At 35.1% G+C, this 20,903-nt stretch overlaps 1 protein-coding gene across 8 annotated transcripts in view; it reads right to left on the bottom strand.

Moving 5' to 3' along the window:
- The window catches only part of LOC123524117 (heparan sulfate glucosamine 3-O-sulfotransferase 5-like), a 257,617-nt gene that overhangs the window by 30,435 nt on the left and 206,279 nt on the right, over positions 1–20,903 (bottom strand). The window contains exon 1 of one of the 8 annotated variants that reach the window (XM_045302064.2): positions 18,939–19,054. The exons of 5 other annotated variants lie outside the window; for them this stretch is intronic. The gene's annotated coding sequence lies outside the window, so the exon portion shown is untranslated. Of the gene's footprint in view, positions 1–134; positions 440–2,620; positions 2,764–18,938; positions 19,055–20,903 lie in introns of those variants that run through there. 2 more of the 8 variants (XM_045302063.2, XM_045302065.2) reach the window with 2 other exon arrangements.

The raw sequence follows: 20,903 nt of genomic DNA, 5'->3' as shown, positions 1-20,903 counted from the left end.
TTTATGGTAGTTTCGCATATTTTGATCATTGGTAAATTCATTTTAATATGTGACAATATAACGTAGATAATTATGTTACTTTACAACAGAAAAAAATTTCACTACAATCTACAAAGTAGAAAATTTTCTATTACCAAAAACGTCCAAATCTTTCAAATAAATCCAGCAAAAAATCAAGCACATGGCCCTATCTTTTTATTTGCCCAATTTTCTTAGTAGTTCCTTATAAGATTTCCAAAAATACAGGTTTAATTGAATTTTGCATCGTCGATCTTTTTTATTCCTATAATGTGCAGTATTATCTTAAAGCATTTTGCTCACAGCCTTTTTCCGAGACAGTTCCGAAATTAAGAGGAAATAATAATTCTACACGGGTTTTCTCCAAGTATTTTACATCGGATTTCACTTCTCATGCTATTTGTCAATTTCAGCTATGTATCTCATATTTTCTGCGGAAATGAGGATGTTCAATTTTTTACCCTGAACCATGGAGGAGTAGCTTTATAGTAAAATAATTTCCTCATTCAGAAAATACAACTCCACACTTTAAAATCAAATATAAGATAGGAAGTGATTCAGTAAAATTTACTGAATCATTTCCTGTCTCTTATTAATGCTACCGATAGGATCTGAAGGCAACCAATAGAGAGACAAACTTTCCACAAGCCAGTCAGAGCCTTGCTATCAATATTTTGAAAGTAAAAGTAGAAGTTAAAAAAACCCCAACGTTCTGTATTTGGACTGGGATTCTAAATTTTGATATGTGGTTATCATGGGTTTATTATTCTTATGGCTGCCTATTCATGGGTTCTTTTTTTTGCAAAGAAACAAAATAATAAAGCAAAAAGAAGAGAGAATAAGTCAAAGCATGGAAAATAATTCTTTACTCTGGTCTAAACTTATCGATTTTTTTTTCTCAAGGAATTATGTAATACTAGTCAATCAATACCATTTTGAAAGTAAGCCAAATTTATGCTTGTTGATCGTTTCAAATAACAAGAGGACCATGATGGTCCTCAAGAGGACTTGAAGTTTTAAAACGTAGATTTATAACAAACAATCAACTGAATTAATATGCAGTTGCGCGGCACATAACCCACTATGTACAAACTCTTGATTGTTTAATAATGATTGGACTAGACAAACAGTATTAATAAAAGAGCTTATAAGAAACAATTTCCTTTCCAACTATATTGTAATTGATTTTCCTTCACTGTGAGACTGGAGACTGAGAATCAATGGCCTGAAATAATAAACTGACTGACCATTTGATAGACATTATAAACTAATACTTTGTGTATTTCATTTCACTCATTCATGGTGTCATTTACTGAAGAAATACTTTTCAGACATATAAAGACCAGACAGGCAATCTTCCATTTCTCTATTAAAGACAGTATGAGTAAATGGCTCGATTTAATTGCCAGTTAACGAAGAAGAAATTCAAGCTCTGTATATTCTGCGATAAACAACGGATGATGTGCGGACCGTTAAGAGAGCATTATGACGTCAAAAAGCCGCATGACATCCAGTTAATTATTACTCGAATAAATGGAAGTCCAGCATATTTTTACCAAAATACATCAATGAACATGTAAGAATGAAAACAATCAAGGCCTTCTTATTTACCAAGGTTCATCGTTCAGATGCTTGGATATTAAACCACTCGGGCTAAGGCCCTCGTGGTTCATTAATTCATGTGATTATTTGTTAAATAAATTGACTTATTCCCAATAATGCTTTAAACACCATACCCACTCCCTCAACATCCATTTTCAAAGATAACAGACAATTTCTTTGGATATTACTGACTTCACAGACAACTGACTCTTCAAAACTTACTGACCATTCCTACTTGTAACTGACTTTTGCCAGATAACTGATCATTCCTTTTCACAGACGACCAACTCTTCCAAGACAAATGACTTACATGTCGACCAATCAGAGGTAACTTAGAATTGCAAAGTGGTGTCCCTGTTTTCAACTTCCTTCTTGTTTACTGTTCCATATATACTTGTTGCTTAATGCAAGATCATGGTGAGAGTCCCGCTTTCATACCCTTTCTTATATTGTTTTGTTGGGTTTAACATCACACTGACACAACCCAGGTCATATGGCAACATTCCTGCTTTGATGGTGCCAAGGAAGGCCCCAGGTTTTACCCTCCGTGCATTATTTTACCACCGGCGGGCACCTAGGCAGAACCACCAAATGGGTGGTTTCCTCATAAGAAGAATTCAATGCCCCCAGTGACTTTACTGTATCTTTTACCTATAAAGCTCAAACCCACCCCACCCCCAAAACAGCCATAATTATTAAACCTTAGAACTTCACACAATTTTAACTCATTCTATTACTTTTCAGGTTGTGGTAAAATATATTATAGTTCTGCAGAAGTAATTACAATTTCTGGTTCACTGGCACCTGTCACAAGGTATGTAACCTAATTTTCCTGGCAAACCACAAAGATGTAACATGTTTATACAGAGACCATGAGGGTGAAAAATTCAAGCTTATCTCTCTCATTAACTATGCCTAAATCAGGTCATAATGCTTTTTAACTGAAAAGTAACAAAATTTTGAAACTGAAAAAAAAAACACCAAGCAATAAACACTTTACCTGCTATTTCTTTAAAGACTAAGTGTCCTAGATGTTACTTAATTCATTCATAATAATACACAACTATTTCTTACTGTAATAAAGCAATATAATTGACTAAATCAGACAATAATCAATTAACCTGCCAGACATTTAATCACGACATCAAATCTTTTAAGGACATATCAGGATATTACAGTTTTATACTACCAAAATTAAGCATGATGTAATTTAAGCCTAATCCAAATTTCAAGTGTCTTATTGTATTCTAAAAATAAATTATCAAAATTTTGATTAACTGTTTATATCCTGGTTAATGACTGATAGGAGAAACAGAAACACATTAACTTAATTCAGGATTTCAACAAAAAAACTCCCTCTTCTCTTTAAAAGTGGGTGGAGGGATAACAAGAGCTGTCAGAGGACAGCAACGCTCGACTATTCAACAGCCTTGTCAATTGAATTAATACAGAAGTCGAAAAAGGGGCATGATTTTGTAAAAATGGGAAAAAGGGTTATGGAACCTTCACAGTGCTTATCAGCTCATGAAGTGAACAAGTGCATGAAGTTTCAATCCTTTCCCATTGGTGGATACTGAAATACCAGCTTACATACAAAAACTTAACCAAAAACTGCCAAGTCGAAAAAGGGGCATAATTTTGAAAAAAATGCAAAGTAGAGTTATCGGACCTACACAGTGAATAAGTGTGTGAAGTTTCAATCCATTCCCATTAGTGGGTACTGAGATACCAGCTTACATACAAAACCTTAACCAAGAATTTCTAAGTCGAAAAAGGGGCATAATTTTGTAAAAAAGCAAAACAGAGTTATGGAACCTGTGCAATTTTGGTCAGTTTATCACAGTGAATAAGTGTGTGAAGTTTCAATCCATTCCCACAAGTGGTTACTGAGATACCAGCTTACATACAAAACCTTAACCAAATCGGGACGCCGACGCGGATGTGGACGCCGATGCATGGGTGAGTCCAATAGCTCTACTATTCTTTGAATAGCCGAGCTAATAAAAACTGCAAATAAGATGCGTTTGTTTGTTTGTTTTTGGGTTTAACGCCGTTTTTCAACAGTATTTTAGTTATGTAACAGCTGGCAGTTAATCTAACCAGTGTTCCTGGATTCTGTACCAGTACAAACCTGTTCTCCGCAAGTAACTGCCAAATTCCCCATATGAATCAGAGGTGGAGGACGAATGATTTCAGACACAATGTCTTTCATCAAATCATCACGGAGAACATTATTTGCCCCGCCCGGGAATCGAACTCATGACCCCGCGATCCATAGACCAATACTCTCCCTATTGAGCTAAGCGGGCGGGCACAAATGGGACGTGTGATTACTTGGAATGAAGCATCCATTATAAAAACAGCAGCCCTTTTTTTGTAAATTTGGGGAAGGGTACCAGGTCCCTTTTGGAGGGGAAATTTACGTCGCGAAATCATTGTCTGGAGGAATATATTTGCTGAAAAGTTGTTAAAATCTGGACTGAAAATCAAAACTAATTTCATTTTTTTTTTCATGGGGAATTTTTGGCCAAGGTGGGGAAAAATGTATACTTTTTAGATTGGGGAATGGGGCCGAATTTCAGCCCTAAAATCAGCATAAAGAAAGGCCTGATTTAACACCACATAAAATTAATATATATTTCATTTTTTTTTTACAGAAATGTGTTGCAAAAAAGGGCAATTGTTTTTTTAAAGGCCCAATTTAAATCGGCCTTAATTCTCCCTTGATCATTTGACCTTGCTTCTGACCAAGTTTAGTGAACATCTGTTAATAGTAGTGCATGAAAAGATGTGGTTGTTCTTTGTTTTAATCTGACATTCCACTAGTCATGCTTTAAGTGTAGGTTCTTGTGGACTGAAACTATATATATGTCGATATATTAAATTTACTTTAACTTGTACCAGCATTTGAAGTGTATTTCCTCCTTCCTCCCTTACTTCAATAATTCCCGGGATGCAACAGTTCATGAGAAGAAAATTTTTGAAGTGATTATTTAGTTCTGTGGAGCCAGCCCATTAAGGTTTATGTGTCTGACCAATTTTTATATACTAGTAAGAGGAAATGGTTTAACAGATTTGTTTATCTTTTAGTTCCGTTGGCTGTTCCATTAAGGTTACTGCTTCTGACCAAGTTTATACACTAATGAGAAGAAAATGGTATAAAGGATATATTCCCTTAGCATGTAATGGACACGATTGATTCTGCCTTTGCGACCAGTGCAGATCATGATCAGGACATGCGTGCAGTCTGATCATGATCTGCACTGTTTGCCATTCAGTCAGTATCTTATTGGTATGCACCCCTTTTAACAGTTAATGGTACTGTCCACTTCGGAAGATGGAGAGGTTAATTATAGAAATTTAGCAGGGTAAGGGTTAAGGTTATAATGTTTCTGATTTTCATCAAGCAGTTCATCAGGGAATAAATCGTTTAAAGTATTTTCTATTATAAATTCTGTTGGCCTCAAAATGAAATCAAGTGGAACTTCCAAAGGTCAATGCAAGCATACTGTGCTGAACAACTTTTATGAAAATCAGTCAAGATATTCATGAGAAGTTGTCCTTTAAATATTCTCTATCCTAGCCTGAGATCCAGTCAAATGGAACTGCTGAAATAAATGCAAGGGAATGGAAGAAAGCTTGTGGTATTATCCATCCAGAGATTCATGAGAACAAGTTGTTTAAGGGATTCTCCACTTTAGCTGTAGTTTGATTAAGTGCAGTTTAAGCAAAACCATTCACACAAACTGAGACGTCCCTGGAGGCAAGGACACTTCTGACCAATTTTGGTGAAGATTTATCACATAGTTAATAAAGTTGAAAGGTTCTGTTATTCTTACTTCTTTGGATCGCTAACTGTAGTCAGATTTGAACAATATTGTGCAAGTTCCATGCAATGATTCTACAAACCAAGTTTGGTGTAATCCTGTAGACTCAATCAGAGGAGAAATTGTGGACATTGCAAAACAAACAATGACTGCAAGATCAACAGCTAACTCTGAACCATTTAGCATGTTTAGGTTAGCTAAAAAATGAACTTTATATTAGATTGTTCTAATCTTCCTAAGACAATTATATTTTAAAAAAGAGTGCCAGAATGTCACAATATTTGCCAGTCATAGCAAATTATATCACCTGTATTTGCATCTGCAATTTTTTTGGCCAATTATAAAAAAGCTATAATGTAAGTTATTTATAGTAACAACAAAGGGAAGTTAATCCTAAAAAAAATATAATAATAATTCTATAATATATATGATATAAGTCCAAACAAAACTCTTTACCAGGTAGAGATAGCTAGGTCAAAATACACTTAAACATTTGATGTAACATGCATCCTGTAATACAGAAAAATGGTCTCGATTTTTCCCTACGGCCAGTAATAAAAAAGTTAACAAAGGGAAGTTATTCTAAAACCAAGGGTGCCTCATGGTGGTGAACATTATTGAATTTGACCATTTAACCACGAAGTGTGACCTTGACTACCTTAGACCAAGGGACTTGGTTCTTGTGCATGACACTGTGTCTCATGGTGGTGAACATTTGTGCCCAGTTACATCAGAATCCATCCATGAATGAAGAAGAAATGGTCCCAACAAAGTTTGTGGACGTCGCCCACCCGTCCTTCCGTCTGCCCAATAGCCCGCCCACCAGGGCTGTTCCCATAATATGTCCCGTCTTTCAGATGGGCGTATAAAAAAAAAAGACAGTAAAATTAATACTGGAAAAGGAATATGAAATAACAGTTCAGACCATAAAACCTTTCACAGTATGAATTGTTAATCTGTTTTTATACAGCTTATCTATATTGTATCTATTTTCTTCACATGCCTAGTTTTTACAGCTGCTAGCATATTTCCTTTCATAAAAATGATACTTTTACTGATTTGATAACCTATAAAGTTTACTACCAAATCGTCAAAGGCAATTTATGATTATCAGATAGATAAAAAAAAAAGAAGGGTATTTTCATGAAAAATATTGAAATTTATGGCGTTAAGTAAGTACATAATCTCTAAGGCCAGTATTTTTTTATCTTTAGTTTTACCGACCCGCCGACCCTAAAATTTGGGAAAGTGAAAAAAAAAAAAAAAAATTCAGAAAAAAATCGAAGTGTCAAAAACTGATGCACACACGAGTGATCCGCCAACTGACCATAATTAAAACGGTAACTGAACGTTAAACGTGCAGCTTTTATACCAACAGTACGTCCAAAAAGAGATGTCAATTTTTCGTGCAACAAAAAGCACATCGATACGAACACCGTGTCCGTTTATCCGCGCCCAGCGATCGGCGGACACGTTGTGTCGTGGTGTGCAATCGCGGTGATTCTCTGTGTATATAACGTCTAATTAAATTAACCCCGTTTTTCATTGTAGAAAGATAATTTTTGCTCCCATATTTTGTTTTCTGTTTTCAGGTAAATACCAAGCTTATAAGATGTGTAATTAAAACCTTTTAGTTTCCTTTGTTTATGTTTATAATTCTATGTAAAATTGTTAAAACGTCCACTAACAATTACTACTAACATTACATGTTGGAATAAATGTTTTACTCACCTCCGTTGCAATTAAACTGCATAATTCTTTCTTTCGTTTAGCATGTTTGCCCATTTCACGTTGCAAAACTATTTGGTAAGTTACTTATAATTAATAAGTTCATGTTGGTTAATAAGTGCTAATTAGATAATAATTTGTCGGTGCCCTTTCAATACGGCCCATACGTTTGTTATCAATAAAGAGTAATTAAATTTTTGACTGTTTCGAGTTAAAACTTATTTGCAGTTTCAAAACAGTTAATATTAACTTCAACTCGTAAAAGTTGTTCGATATTTAAATCAATTTCATTTTTACTTGTAGCCCCGTTTATTTTTATTTTGCACTGATTTATTATCGTAAGGCAGTGGCTACGATTACGGTACCGTATTATTATTATCGTAATGTTTACAATGAATTAAGGGATAAATGAAATGTAACGAAGCAATTATTGTATTCTATTTCAGGTACAGTCACAAACTACTAATACATAAAATTAGAAAGAAACAAGAAGTAAAGTTTCGGAGCATGACGCGTTAGTGGCTAGTAATACGGTCCCGCACGGTACTAAAGCTAGTCATACGTGAGGCACGTTCAGCTAGACCGTCGTGTTTGGACTATATGAGTAGTTTTGATAATGCTTTTGATTTCAAATAACTGTATAAAAAGAAGTTTATTTTCAAACAGTGATAATCACATACTACTAGATTTTTGGCCGTCGTGCGGGACCGTTCACTAAAGGATGTTTTAAAGCCACTTATAAATATGTATTTCCACATGGTGTATAATAAATAATGAAAGCGTAAAATAGTTGTTATCTATGCTTACGGGAAGAAACTTTCAACAAGAGTGAAAATTACAGCACAACACCAGAGGAGGGAAGGAGCAGAAAACAAAAATCGGCCTTCTATGTCTTTTTTATTTCCCTTTTATTCTATACAAAATTTAACGGAATATAACATTTATTAGGAGCACAAACAATTTAAACAAAAAAAGCCAAGAATGCTTGCAATAGACAGAAAAAAACATTTGTTATGTTGCGTTCTCATAAAAATTATAATGCTTCCATTTAATTTCATTTCTTTATTTCTTATTCATAAGATGTACATAGATTTAAACGATACCAACAATTGAAGTTTATTTTATAAAATACAGACAGACAGGCATACATATTCTATAAACCGTCATGTGATAATTACAGATATTTATGTGACAAATATACCTTCAGTTGTTAAAACAAAAGTGTATTGTATTTATTTTTTGCTGCTGTTCCCCTTAGCCTATTACACAGACCAAACTTTATGAAAAAGATCACATATCGAGGGTTCAACGCAATAAGGGCGTATCTACATATAATAATTATATGTAGATACGCCCTTGTTGCGTTGAACCCTTGACATGTTTTTTACAAATATGCAAATATCTTAATTTTGCCGAAAATAATACAGAATGGAAAATAAACAATTTTTTGTCATATATGAATTATATGATGAACACAAAATAATCTGTTAGCACTATCAATACACAGGTCTTTGTATTATATGATGCTATAGATATATTATGACATTTAATGCTAATAAAATTATGTTATTAACAAAACAAACATTAAATTGTAAGTTCTTGCTTCCAAGGCTCGTGTACAGCTTTCTTCTTGCCTGAAAAAAAGCAGATAAAATTTATATTTTTAATACAGATGTATGTTACACATTAATAGTTTCTTGAAATTCGACATGTCATGTGATAGAATTCGATTAATGTCATTTCAGACATGTAGACGTGCATCGAAATGTTTAAATGGATTGCTTTGTTTATATAAAAGTGAATACCACTGTTTCCTGAGCAAAAACTTTTAATTCTGATATTCTATATTGTACTAAAATTATATTTCAAAATTCTTTTTGATAGTTACATTAGCAAATAAATTCGTAACAAATTAACAAGTTATTTAAAAATTATTGATTTTAACTGGTAACTTACCTCTTAAATAATTATCAAATTCCATGCAAACTGTGAACGAAGATTAATTGTTAGGGTGTTAAATAACGTTATCGTATTAAAATTTTTGTTAGTATAACAACAGAAGTTTCCAACGAACATACAAAACTGAAAAGTGAACTCTAAATAAAACAACTGAATTCACAGGTTTTATTGTTTATTAAGCACAGTCTCATCGTATACGCTTCTTGTCAAGTGCTCTACCTGCAAAATACGAAAAGTCTCCAAAATCAACTAGCAGACGAACATTGAAACTGAAAAATTACGATGTTATTTAATGTTATCATACATATATATATTTCCTTTCATTTTGGATAAAATAAATGGAAAATAGCATATTTTAAACAATCTTGAAAACTGCGATTCACCGCGATTTCACGGCGAAACAGCGTGGTTGGCGAGCACCGTGTCTGGACACGCTGGGTGTCCATTGGGACTTTTCATTTTGGACGTACTGTAAACCAAAAAAAATTAAAAGTGAGAAAAATAAAACTATAACGACTGTCTTTAACTTTTATCCGCCAACTTGTTTCACAAGTTTGATTCATTAATCGTCAAATAAATTGGTAAGAGTGTTGTCTTATTAGTAGTTTCAGTTTAGGTCGAGATTTTGCAAAAATACTTTACAATCGAGGATTTTATTTTTAATTTTTTTCCCGCCGCCGACCCTATCTTTTTTCAAAAAAAATCGGTAAAACTAATAATAAAAAAATACTGGCCTAATTTTTCATCATATTCTGTCTATATGCTAGCTGCAAAAATAGACCTCCCAACAGTAGAGTGTGTAGTCAAAGCCCTTGGGTGGCATATGAATGTTTTTTTGGGGTGAGATCATTGCCTATAAAGTACGTAAAATAGTTATTACAGTTGAGGTAATGTACAGGTTATGCCAATAGATAATATGCAGTTTAAACTTGTTATCTTGAACTCCCTTAATTATCTCAAAATTCTGGCTATCTAGAAGACATTTCCAAGTCCTGTCCTGAAATCTAGTGCACTAAATATCATAAATCTAATTAATTAGATCCATTCACTGTACCTGTTTTTGCATGATATTTCGGTACCGAGGATCACTGCAACTCATACATGCACCTGACCTGTCCATTCATACTGGAGAATGCCAATATTGGAAACCAGGGAAACGTTTGTCATTATGTGTCCATTACCTTAACTTGCTTGCAGTTAATATTTGTTAACATTCTACATAAATAATAATGATGCTGCTAAAAATTTGCATAATTTTATAAACAAGGAGCTGCGTTCAATAAATGCTTGATGCCCCCGGTGGCATCCTTGTCGATACAAAGCAACCTAAGTTCAAAATGAGGTCAAGGTCAAACTAAGGTCAGGTGATGTTTGAAGTTGAGGAATGGTCACAGAACATATTCTGTATTAGTATCAATTCATTCTTGTAAGCAGTATTGATCCTAGAGGAAACGGTCCCATTTGGTTAACCAAGAGATGGCCCATAGAAAGCAACCGAAGTCCAAAATGAGGTCAAGGTCAAACTGAGGTCAGGTGATGTTTGAAGATGAGGGATGGTCACAGGTTACATCTGTATTAGTATCAATTCATTCTTGAAAGTGGTACTGATGCTAGACGAAACAGTCCCATTTGGTTAACCAAGAGATGGCCCATATAAAGCAACCTAAGTCCAAAATGAGGTCAAGGTCAAGGTCAAACTGAGATCAGGTGATGTTTGAAGATGAGGAATGGTCACAGGTTACATCTGTATTAGTATCAATTCATTCTTGTAAGCAGTAATAAATGCTAGACGAAACAGTCCCATTTGGTTAACCAAGAGATGGCCCATATAAAGCAACCTAAGTCCAAAATGAGGTCAAGGTCAAACTGAGGTCAGGTGATGTTTGAAGATGAGGAATGGTCACAGGTCGATACAAACTGAGGTCAGGTGATGTTTGAAGATGAGGAATGGTCACAGGTCGATACAAAGCAACCAAGTCCAAAATGAAGTCAAGGTCAAGGTCAAACTGAGGTCAGGTGATGTTTGAAGATGAGGAATGGTCACAGGTTACATCTGTATTAGTATCAATTCATTCTTGTAAGCTGCATTGATGCTAGACGGAAGATGCCGGGCGCATAAAAAACAAGAAGCTGCGTTCAATAAATGCTTGATGCCCCCGGTGGCATCCTTGTCGATACAAAGCAACCAATGCCAAAACGAGGTCAAGTTCAAGGTCAAACTGAGGTCAGGTGATGTCTGAAGATGTGGAATGGTCACAGGTTACATCTGCATTAGTATCAAGTCATTCTAGTAAGGGGTATTGATGCTGGACGAAGCGGTCCCATTGGGTTAACCAAGAGATGGCCAATATAAAGCAACCTAAGTCAAAAATGAGGTCAAGGTCAAACTGAGGTCAGGTGATGTCTGAAGATGAGGAATGGTCACAGGTTACATCTGCATTAGTATCAAGTCATTCTAGTAAGGGGTATTGATGCTAGATGAAACGGTCTCATTAGGTTAACCTTGTAAGGACGGACGAACGAACGGACGGACGGACAGGACAATCACTATATGCCTCCCGCATCAGTAGATGCCATAAGCATAAAAATCAACAAGAGCTGTCCGTAAGACAGCCAAGCTCGACTATTCGAAATATTGTCACAGAAGCAGGAAATTATTACCCAAAATGTTAAATATCAAAAGAGTATTAATTTCGAAAGGGGACATAATTTGACCAAAATACATATCCCAGTTATGGGACTTGATGCTATCAACTAGTTTTATAACCCCGAAGAAACATGTTAAGTTTCAATTCAATATCTGCATTAGTTTTGGGGATAGTAACTTGCATGTAAAACTTAAACCAGAATTTTCTAAGTCCAAAAGGGGGCATAATTTGCTCAAAATACATGTTACGAGTTATGGAACTTGACCCAGGGAGGTTGGTAATTGACCTAGAAAAAGAATAAATAAGTTTCAAAGCTATATGCCTTTTTGTAATAGCTGTATGTACTTGCACGCAAAACTTTAACCAGGATTTTCTAAGTCCAAAAGGGGGCATAATTTGCCCAAAATACATGTCAGAGTTATGGGACTTGGTGCTATCAACTAGTTTTATAACCCAGAAGACACAGTCATGTGAAGTTTCAATTTAATATCTGTAGTAGTTTTGGAGATAGTTACTTGCATGTAAAACTTTAACCAGGATTTTCTAAGTCCAAAAGGGGGCATAATTTGGCCAAAATACATGTCAGAGTTATGGGACTTGACCCAGTGAGGTAGGTCATTGATCTAGAAAAAGAAAAAATAAGTTTCAAATCTATATGCCTTTTAGTAATAGCTGTATGTACTTGCACGCAAAACTTTAACCAGAATTTTCCAAGTCCAAAAGGGGGCTTAATTTGGCCAAAATACATGTCAGAGTTATGGGACTTGACCCAGTGAGGTAGGTAATTGATCTAGAAAAAGAAAAAATAAGTTTCAAATCTATATGCCTTTTAGTAATAGCTGTATGTACTTGCACGCAAAACTTTAACCAGAATTTTCTAAGTCCAAAAGGGGGCATAATTTGGCCAAAATGAAAGTCAGAGTTATGGGACTTGGTGCTATCAACTAGTTTTATAACCCCGAAGACACATGTGAAGTTTCAATTCAATATCTGCATTAGTTTTGGAGATAGTAACTTGCATGTAAAACTTTAACCAGAATTTTCTAAGTCCAAAAGGGGGCATAATTTGCTCAAAATACATGTTAGAGTTATGGAACTTGACCCAGTGAGGTTGGTAATTGACCTAGAAAAAGAATAAATAAGTTTCAAAGCTATATGCCTTTAAATGATAGCTGTATGTACTTGCATGCAAAAACTTAACCAAGGTGTGACGCCGACGCCGACACCGATGCCAGGGTGAGTAGAATAGCTAGACTATTCTTCGAATAGTCGAGCTAAAAACTTTCACAACAAAATACAGGACAGGAACCAAAAGGACAATTAAGTATGGACTGTTGCAAAGTTGTATCTCATCAATTTTGCACAAGATAACATACTGTCCCTTAAAGGAATATCTCCAACAAAATAAATATGGTTTTCATCTCACTTTATTATTGTTGACATTACAAATAATTGCTCCTTAACATTTCTAATTTGGCAACAGTTATAGTGTACCAGTATATATATACAACTGTAAACAATGGTTTCATTCAATTAGTATAATTTTATGACATTGACTGAAATACATTTTGCCTACTTTTCCCCAACTTTACAAACATAACAAGAGCTGTCACACGAGACAGCGTGCTCGACTATTTCGATGCTGGCACATCTGAGGAAGCTGGGGCTCTCACTGGAGTATTTAATGACTCCAATGTGGATGAAGATATTTACAATAGCTTCAGTCTGTGTCAAAAGTATTAAGTAACTAGAGCTATCACTAAAGGTGATGAATGTACCCCCGCATGCACTGACACAGTACATTGCAATTTGACGCACACAAGATTGCATAATTGTGTGGACTGTATGTATATAGACTGTATGTATACAGTATAGTAACAAAAAAACTAAGTCCCATAACTATGCAGAATATTTATCTTATCTAAAAGAATGTAACATGCACCATGCACAACTAGGGTTGGTACTGATCACTTGTGTGAAGTTTCATTAAATTGTTTGCAAGGGTTTGGTAGATTAGGCACGCACAAGATTGTATATGCAGACTGTATGTACATAGTATGTTAACAAGAAACAAAGTCCCATAACTCTGCAATTTTTGTCGCTGAAAGAACCTAACATGCCCCATGCACAACTACTGTTGGTACTGATCACTTGTGTGAAGTTTCATTAAATTGTGTCAAGGGGATGAGGAGAGATGGTGCGCACAAGATTGTGTCTATGTATATAGTATAGTAACAAAAAAACAAAGTCCCATAACTCTGCAAATTTTTTTTCTGAAAGAACCTAACATGCCCCATGCACAACTTCTGTTGTTACTGATCACTTGTGTGAAGTTTCATTAAATTGTGTCAAGGGGATGAGGAGAGATGGTGCGCACAAGATTGTGTCTATGTATATAGTATAGTAACAAAAAAAAAAAACAAAGTCCCATAACTCTGCAATTTTTTTTTCTCAAAGAACCTAACATGCCCCATGCACAACTACTGTTGGTACTGATCACTTGTGTGAAGTTTCATTAAATTGTGTCAAGGGGATGAGGAGAGATGGTGTGCACAAGATTGTGTCTACATATATGGTATAGTAACAAAAAAACAAAGCCCCATAACTCTGCAAATTTTTTTTCTAAAAGAACCTAACATGCCCCATGCACAACTACTGTTGTTACTGATCACTTGTGTGAAGTTTCATTAAATTCTGTCAAGGGGATAAGGAGAGATGGTGCGCACAAGATTGCGTCTACGGACAGACGGACAGACAGACAGACGGACAGACAGACAACCTGAAACCAGTATACCACCCCTTACAACTTTGTTGTCGGGGGGTACAATAAGAGAGATAAAGATAAAGTGTATCAACACATTAAATAAGTATAATTCTAAGCAAAAAGAGAGCATAATTCATGAAATACTGATGCAAGAGTGATGCACCTTGTGTCATATTGGTGCAAGAGTGATGCACCTTGTGTCATATGATGTGGACGATGATGTGGAACAACTACTTTTAAGTTTGAATCAAATCCATTTAGTAATAATCGAGATAAAATGAAAGTGCATGAAACTTTAACCTATTAGTAAAAAGGGGAGATAATTCATGAAATACTGGTGCTAGAGTTGTGGCCCTAGTATCATATGATGTCAGTGATGATGTGGAACAACTATTTTAAGTTTGAATCAAATCCTCCTTGTAATATCAGAGATATAGTGAAAATGCATCAAAATTAACCATAAATTCTAAGTAAAAGAGGGGCATAATTCATGAAAAATTGCTGCTAGAGTTATGGACCTTGTGTCATATGATGTGGGTGATGATGTGGAACAACCATTTTATGTTTGAATCAAATCCTTTAGTAATAACTGGGATAGCGTGAAGTGCATCAAAACTTTAAACTGAAATTTTAAGTAAAAGAGGGGATAATTCATGAAATATTGGTGTGAGTCATGGCCCTTCTGCCATAGGATGTGGGTGATGATGAGGAATAACTATTTTAAGTTTGAGAGTAATTATACTATTTTAAGTTTGAAACAAATCCATCAAGTAATTACATAGATAAAGAGAAAGTCCATCAAAACTTTAACCAAGGTGCGGACGCGGACGCCGGGTCAAGTAGGACAGCTCTCCATACTTTGTATACTCGAGCTAAAAAGACTTAAATGAAACAGAGGTAATTCAACATTTTACTTTTTCTCATTTCAGTGAAATTCACTCTTAAAGCAAGATTTCAAATAATGTTTTGGAAGACTTCAGGTATAATTTCATTACAAGAATGAAAATGCATATATTTTGGATATTTTCATAACAACCTTTAGCCTGCTGGCAGCAAGTGATTCTGCCTTTGCAACTTAAGTGCAATGGTACTGCCCAAACCAAATGATGGACCAGTCCATTTTAGAAATTTAGCAGGGTAAAGGATAATTCTTTCTGAAGTTGCAATGGCTCAAGAAGCATTTATACCAGAGAGCAAACTGAACAACATTAGAAATTTTAACGTTTTGAAATTTAACAAAATTAGAACCATGTGGTTTGCCAAAAAAACTGGCATGTGTGGGTGTTAATTACGAAATAGTCAGCCTGGCAGAATAACTGATAACAAAACACTAATTAGAGCACCCAGCTTGCAATTATGCTGGAGTCTGTAATTAGCAGATTTGTTGGACTGTTTTTTGCAGACCTGTGTAGCTTTTTCATTTCTTGCTTCTGTTTGTCAAGACATTTAGTTATACATGGAGAACGGCAAAACAAGAGCACTGATTCTGCCATTGTGTTTTTACTATATATTCAAAATATTTGGCACTGTGTTCAAACTAACTATAATTACTGAAATTATGTTAATGTCTAAAATCAAAGAATTTACCTTATTAAAGTTTTTTTGGGGGCAGAAACTGAAACATCTGATTTTCATCATGATTAATCTTTAAAAGACCTGATGTCTTGTTTTGTTAATGGATATGAAAATTTTGACTGATTTCCAGTACTATACTAACCATTGTGTGGTTAATGACAAACCTCTGTCTAGAGTCACTGTAATCTCTGCCACAAGTCAATTTTGACCTCAACAATACAACCGTGATCAATCCAGAGTCTATTCCATCCAAATTATATAAAGACCCCTATCTCTGCCTCAGGTCAATTCTGAAGAAAATTAATGATGACTAATGTCTTTGAACAGTGCCAGCTCTGACCAAAGTCATATTACTTTCTCCTTCTTCTACAGACAGCCAAGGAATGAAAAAAAAAATACTTCCTATCAAAGAAAGAAGAAAAAATAAACAGTGAGGCAATCTATCCTGTCAGATTTTGAATCTACGGCTCAGCTTCCAGGCTGTAAAATATATTGATTTGGACATTCCTTTTACGTTAAACCTGATAGATTTATTCTTGGTTACGTCTACAAGATGAAATAAAGGCGTTTGACTTCTGACAGTACTTTTACCAACCTGTCAAGCACATTGCAATAAAATAAACATATCTTAGAAAAGATCCTGCAATTACTGATACAGATATTTAACTATCGGTTTAACTATCTGAAAAAGTGTTGCAATACAGCTTCTCAAAAGACTACCAAAAAATGAATTTTTTTTCATGTGCAGTAAATTTAGAAGTCAAGCACATAGTTCTGTTTAGCATAACATATCATACAACAACATGGCATATTAAACAAGATGTCATTATTGTGAACAATGTACACGGAGGATGAGAAATGTTGTTAAGGTAGTGGACCTGTACCTACAAATGGTAAACTATAAACTCTCTTAAATAATCTACACCCAAATAATGCCGAGCCGCCCAAGCTAAGCTGCAAAATCACAAGAGCACCGCCTTGCGGGTGCTGACGCTCATCTGATTTTTTTTGTGTAATAGAAATATTGTCCTACCCATGATTTTCTAAGTCTAAAAAGGGCCATCATTCTTGAAAAAAGCAGGATAGAGTTATGTTTCTTGATGTACAGTGTCCACTTATGATGGTGAAAAACTGTTGCAAGTTTTAAAGCAATAGCTTTGATAGTTTATGAGAAAAGTTGACTTAAACATACCAAGAAAATGATTTTCTAAGTCCAAAAGGGGCAATAATTATTGCAAAAAGCAGGATGGAGTTATGTTGCTTGCTGTACAGGGTCAGCCTATGATGGTGAACAAGTGTTGCAAGTTTCAAAGTAATAGCTTTGATAGTTTAAGAGAAAAAGTTGACCTAAACATAAAACTTCACCAAGAAATCTGATATTTTCTAAGTCCAAAAGGGGCAATTATTATTGCAAAAAGCAGGATGGAGTTATGTTGCTTGCTGTACATGGTCAGCTTATGATGGTGAACAAGTGTTGCAAGTTTCAAAGCAATAGCTTTGATAGTTTAAGAGAAAAAGTTGACCTAAACATAAAACTTAACCAAGAAATCTGATATTTTCTAAGTCCAAAAGCGGCCATAAATCTTGCAAAAAGCAGGATGGAGTTATGTTTCTTGCTGTACAGGGTCAACCTATGATGGTGAACAAGTGTTGCAAGTTTTAAAGCAATAGCTTTGATAGTTTAGGATAAAAACTGACCTAAACATAAAACTTAACCAAGAAAACTGATTTTCTAAGTCCAAAAGGGGCAATAATTCTTGCAAAAAGCAAGATGGAGTTATGTTTCTTGATGTAAAGGGTCTGCTTATGGTGGTGAACAAGTATTCCAAGTTTCAAAGCAATAGCTTTGATAGTTAAGGAGAAAAATTGATCTAAACATAAAACTTAACCAAGAAATCTGATATTTTCTAAGTACAAAAGCGGCCATAAATCTTGCAAAAAGCAAGATGGAGTTATGTTTCTTGCTATACAGGGTCAGCTCATGATGGTGAACCAGTATTCCAAGTTTCAAAGCAATAGCTTTGATAGTTTAAGAGAAAAGCTGACCTTAACATAAAACTTAACCAGGCAACGCCGACGCTGACGCCGACAACCGCTCAAGTGATGACAATAACTCATCTTTTTTTTTTTCAAAAAATCAGATGAGCTAAAAACAGTTAAGAAGCTTGCAGCATACGTCCTCAAGTTGTTCTGACCAAAAGACCCAATTCACTCCGCTAGAAAAATATTGGTATAATTTAAACATACTTTCACCAAAGACCGCAGCTTAAGCTAGCTAATTGGTGTACCATTTTTGTCAAAAGTCTACTTTGGGTGTGTGCGCATTTAAAAAATAATTATTAGAAGTTGCATAATAACAGTATGCCTGCACTTTTAAACACATGTGTACACTTACGTTTAACTTGCACTTGTAAATAATAAATACATGCACTTGTAATTACAAGTACACTTATAAAATTATACGAGGACATGTAAGTGGTAACCCATTGGTCTAATGGTAATATGCTTGACTATCAATTCAGAAGTCAAAGGTTCAAATCCTGGTTCATGCACTGGAAATTTCTGAGATGTTCTTGAGTGTCTCCTTCCCACCTAAGTGGCCAGTATTGGTTCTTCTTAAGGAAAGAGGGCTTAGTGTGTATGTTAGAGTACCAGACTGTCTGAATTCACCCGAAGAGCTGAGGTAACGTTAACCAGACAGGTATATTTTAAAATGGGCATGCATACATCAAAAGCAGACTTTGGACTCAAATTGATAACCAAAATTTAACTGCAGTGCTGCAAAATCTGACATTTCTGTTGAAACATTTTAAATACCTTCATGACTGAATGAATCACAAGAATTCCCAAACAAATAACACAAATCTGCAAAATTCCATCTATATCTTTTGAATATACCACACTAACAATTTTACTTCCACACAAACCGTCAACTCACATTCAACTGCCAAATAGCAAAAAATATCTTCACATCATTAAATTTCATAATAACAATAAATTTAAGTTACATCTTTTATCACGAAATGCTTATTAACTTACAAATATATACCAAAAAAATTGGTATCAGATTTAACATCAGTGCAAATTTAGATCATGTAAGCATGACTGCCACCTGTGAAAACAGCACTGTCATCTTGAATTTTCAGGCAATCCCTATTAGGTAAAAGTATGCTGAAATTAATTTATAATCACCATTCTTATTTGTTGTTGTTGTTGCGAACGGAATTCAAAGTACACAGCCAGGTCAATCACACTTTCTAAAGTATACAAAAACTGTATACAAAACTGCAGAAATTAGATCCTGATGTGAATTTTCACTCCACAGACAGAAGTTGAAAACTCCATTAATTCCCTACAACACTGCATCTGTGCAGTCTGATCATGATCTGCACTGTTCATCATTCAGTCAGTATCTTCTTGGTTAGCACAGAGAAGAAGTGTGTGAAGTTTTAATCCATTCGCATTACAAAAACTTAACCAAAAATTGCTGAGTAGAAAAAGGAGCATTTTTTTGTAAACAAGAGGGCCATCATGGCCCTAAGTTGCACACCAGAGTAACACACCATAACAAACATGTTTGACCCAGTTTTTGACACCACATGACACAGTTTCAAACTCATCTGAGTTTTCAAGGAGATAAACATTCTGACCCAGTTTTATGAAGATTGGAGCAAAAAGTTTTCTTCGATTTGGCCTAGTAACCTAGTTTTTTACTCAACCAGACCTAATTTTTAACCTGTCCGAAATTTCATTGAGACAAAAATTCTGAGCAATTTTCATTAAGACTGGACCAAAAATGTGACCTGAGTGTAAACAGGCATTTTCTTTCATTGGACCTAGTGACCTAGTTTTTGACCACACATGACCAAGATTAAAATTTGTCCATGATTTCATGAAAACAAACATTCTGAAAAAGTTTCGTGAAGATTGGAGCAAAAAAGTGTCCTCTAGAGCATAAACAAGCTTTTCCTTTTATTTTATCAAGTGACCTAGTTTTTTACCCTACAAGACCCAGAGTCGAAATCATACAAGACTCTATGATACCAAACATTCTGACCAAGTTTTATGAAGATTGAATCAAAAATGTGGCCCCTAGAGTGTTAACAAGATTTTTCTTTGATCTGACCTAGTGCCCTAGTTTTTGACCCCACATGACCCAGATTCAAACTTGGCCTAAAGATCATCAAGATGAACATTCTGACCAAATTTCATGAAGATAGGGTCATAAATATGGCCTCTTAGAGTGTTAACAAGCTTTTCCTTTGATTTGACCGAGTGACCTAGTTTTTGATCCCACATGACTCAGATTCGAACTTGGCCTAGAGGTCATTAAGATAAACATTCTGACCAAGTTTCATAAATGTGGGCTCTAGAGTGTTAACAAGCTTTTCCTTTAATTTAACTTGGTGACCTAGTTTTTGACCCCACATGACCCAGATGCAAACCTGACCTAGAAATCATCAAGACAAACATTCTGACCAATTTTCATGAGTTTCAAACTTAAAATGTGGCAAGAATTTCTTTTGATCTGGCCTAGTGACCTAGTTTTTGACCCTCATGATCCAGATTCAAACTTGGCCTAAAGATCATCAAGATAAACATTCTGACAAAGTTTCATGACAATAGGATCATAAAAGTGGCCTCTAGAGTGTTAACAAGCTTTTCCTTTAATTTGACTGGGTAACCTAGTTTTTGACCCCACATGACCCAGATTCGAACTTGACTTAGAGGTCATCAATACAAACATTGTGACTAATTCTCATGAGTTTCAAACTTAAAATG

Source organism: Mercenaria mercenaria, chromosome 3 (assembly GCF_021730395.1).
Source record: "Mercenaria mercenaria strain notata chromosome 3, MADL_Memer_1, whole genome shotgun sequence".
NCBI lineage: Eukaryota > Metazoa > Mollusca > Bivalvia > Venerida > Veneridae > Mercenaria > Mercenaria mercenaria.
This window is presented reverse-complemented; position numbering and strand designations above follow the sequence as displayed.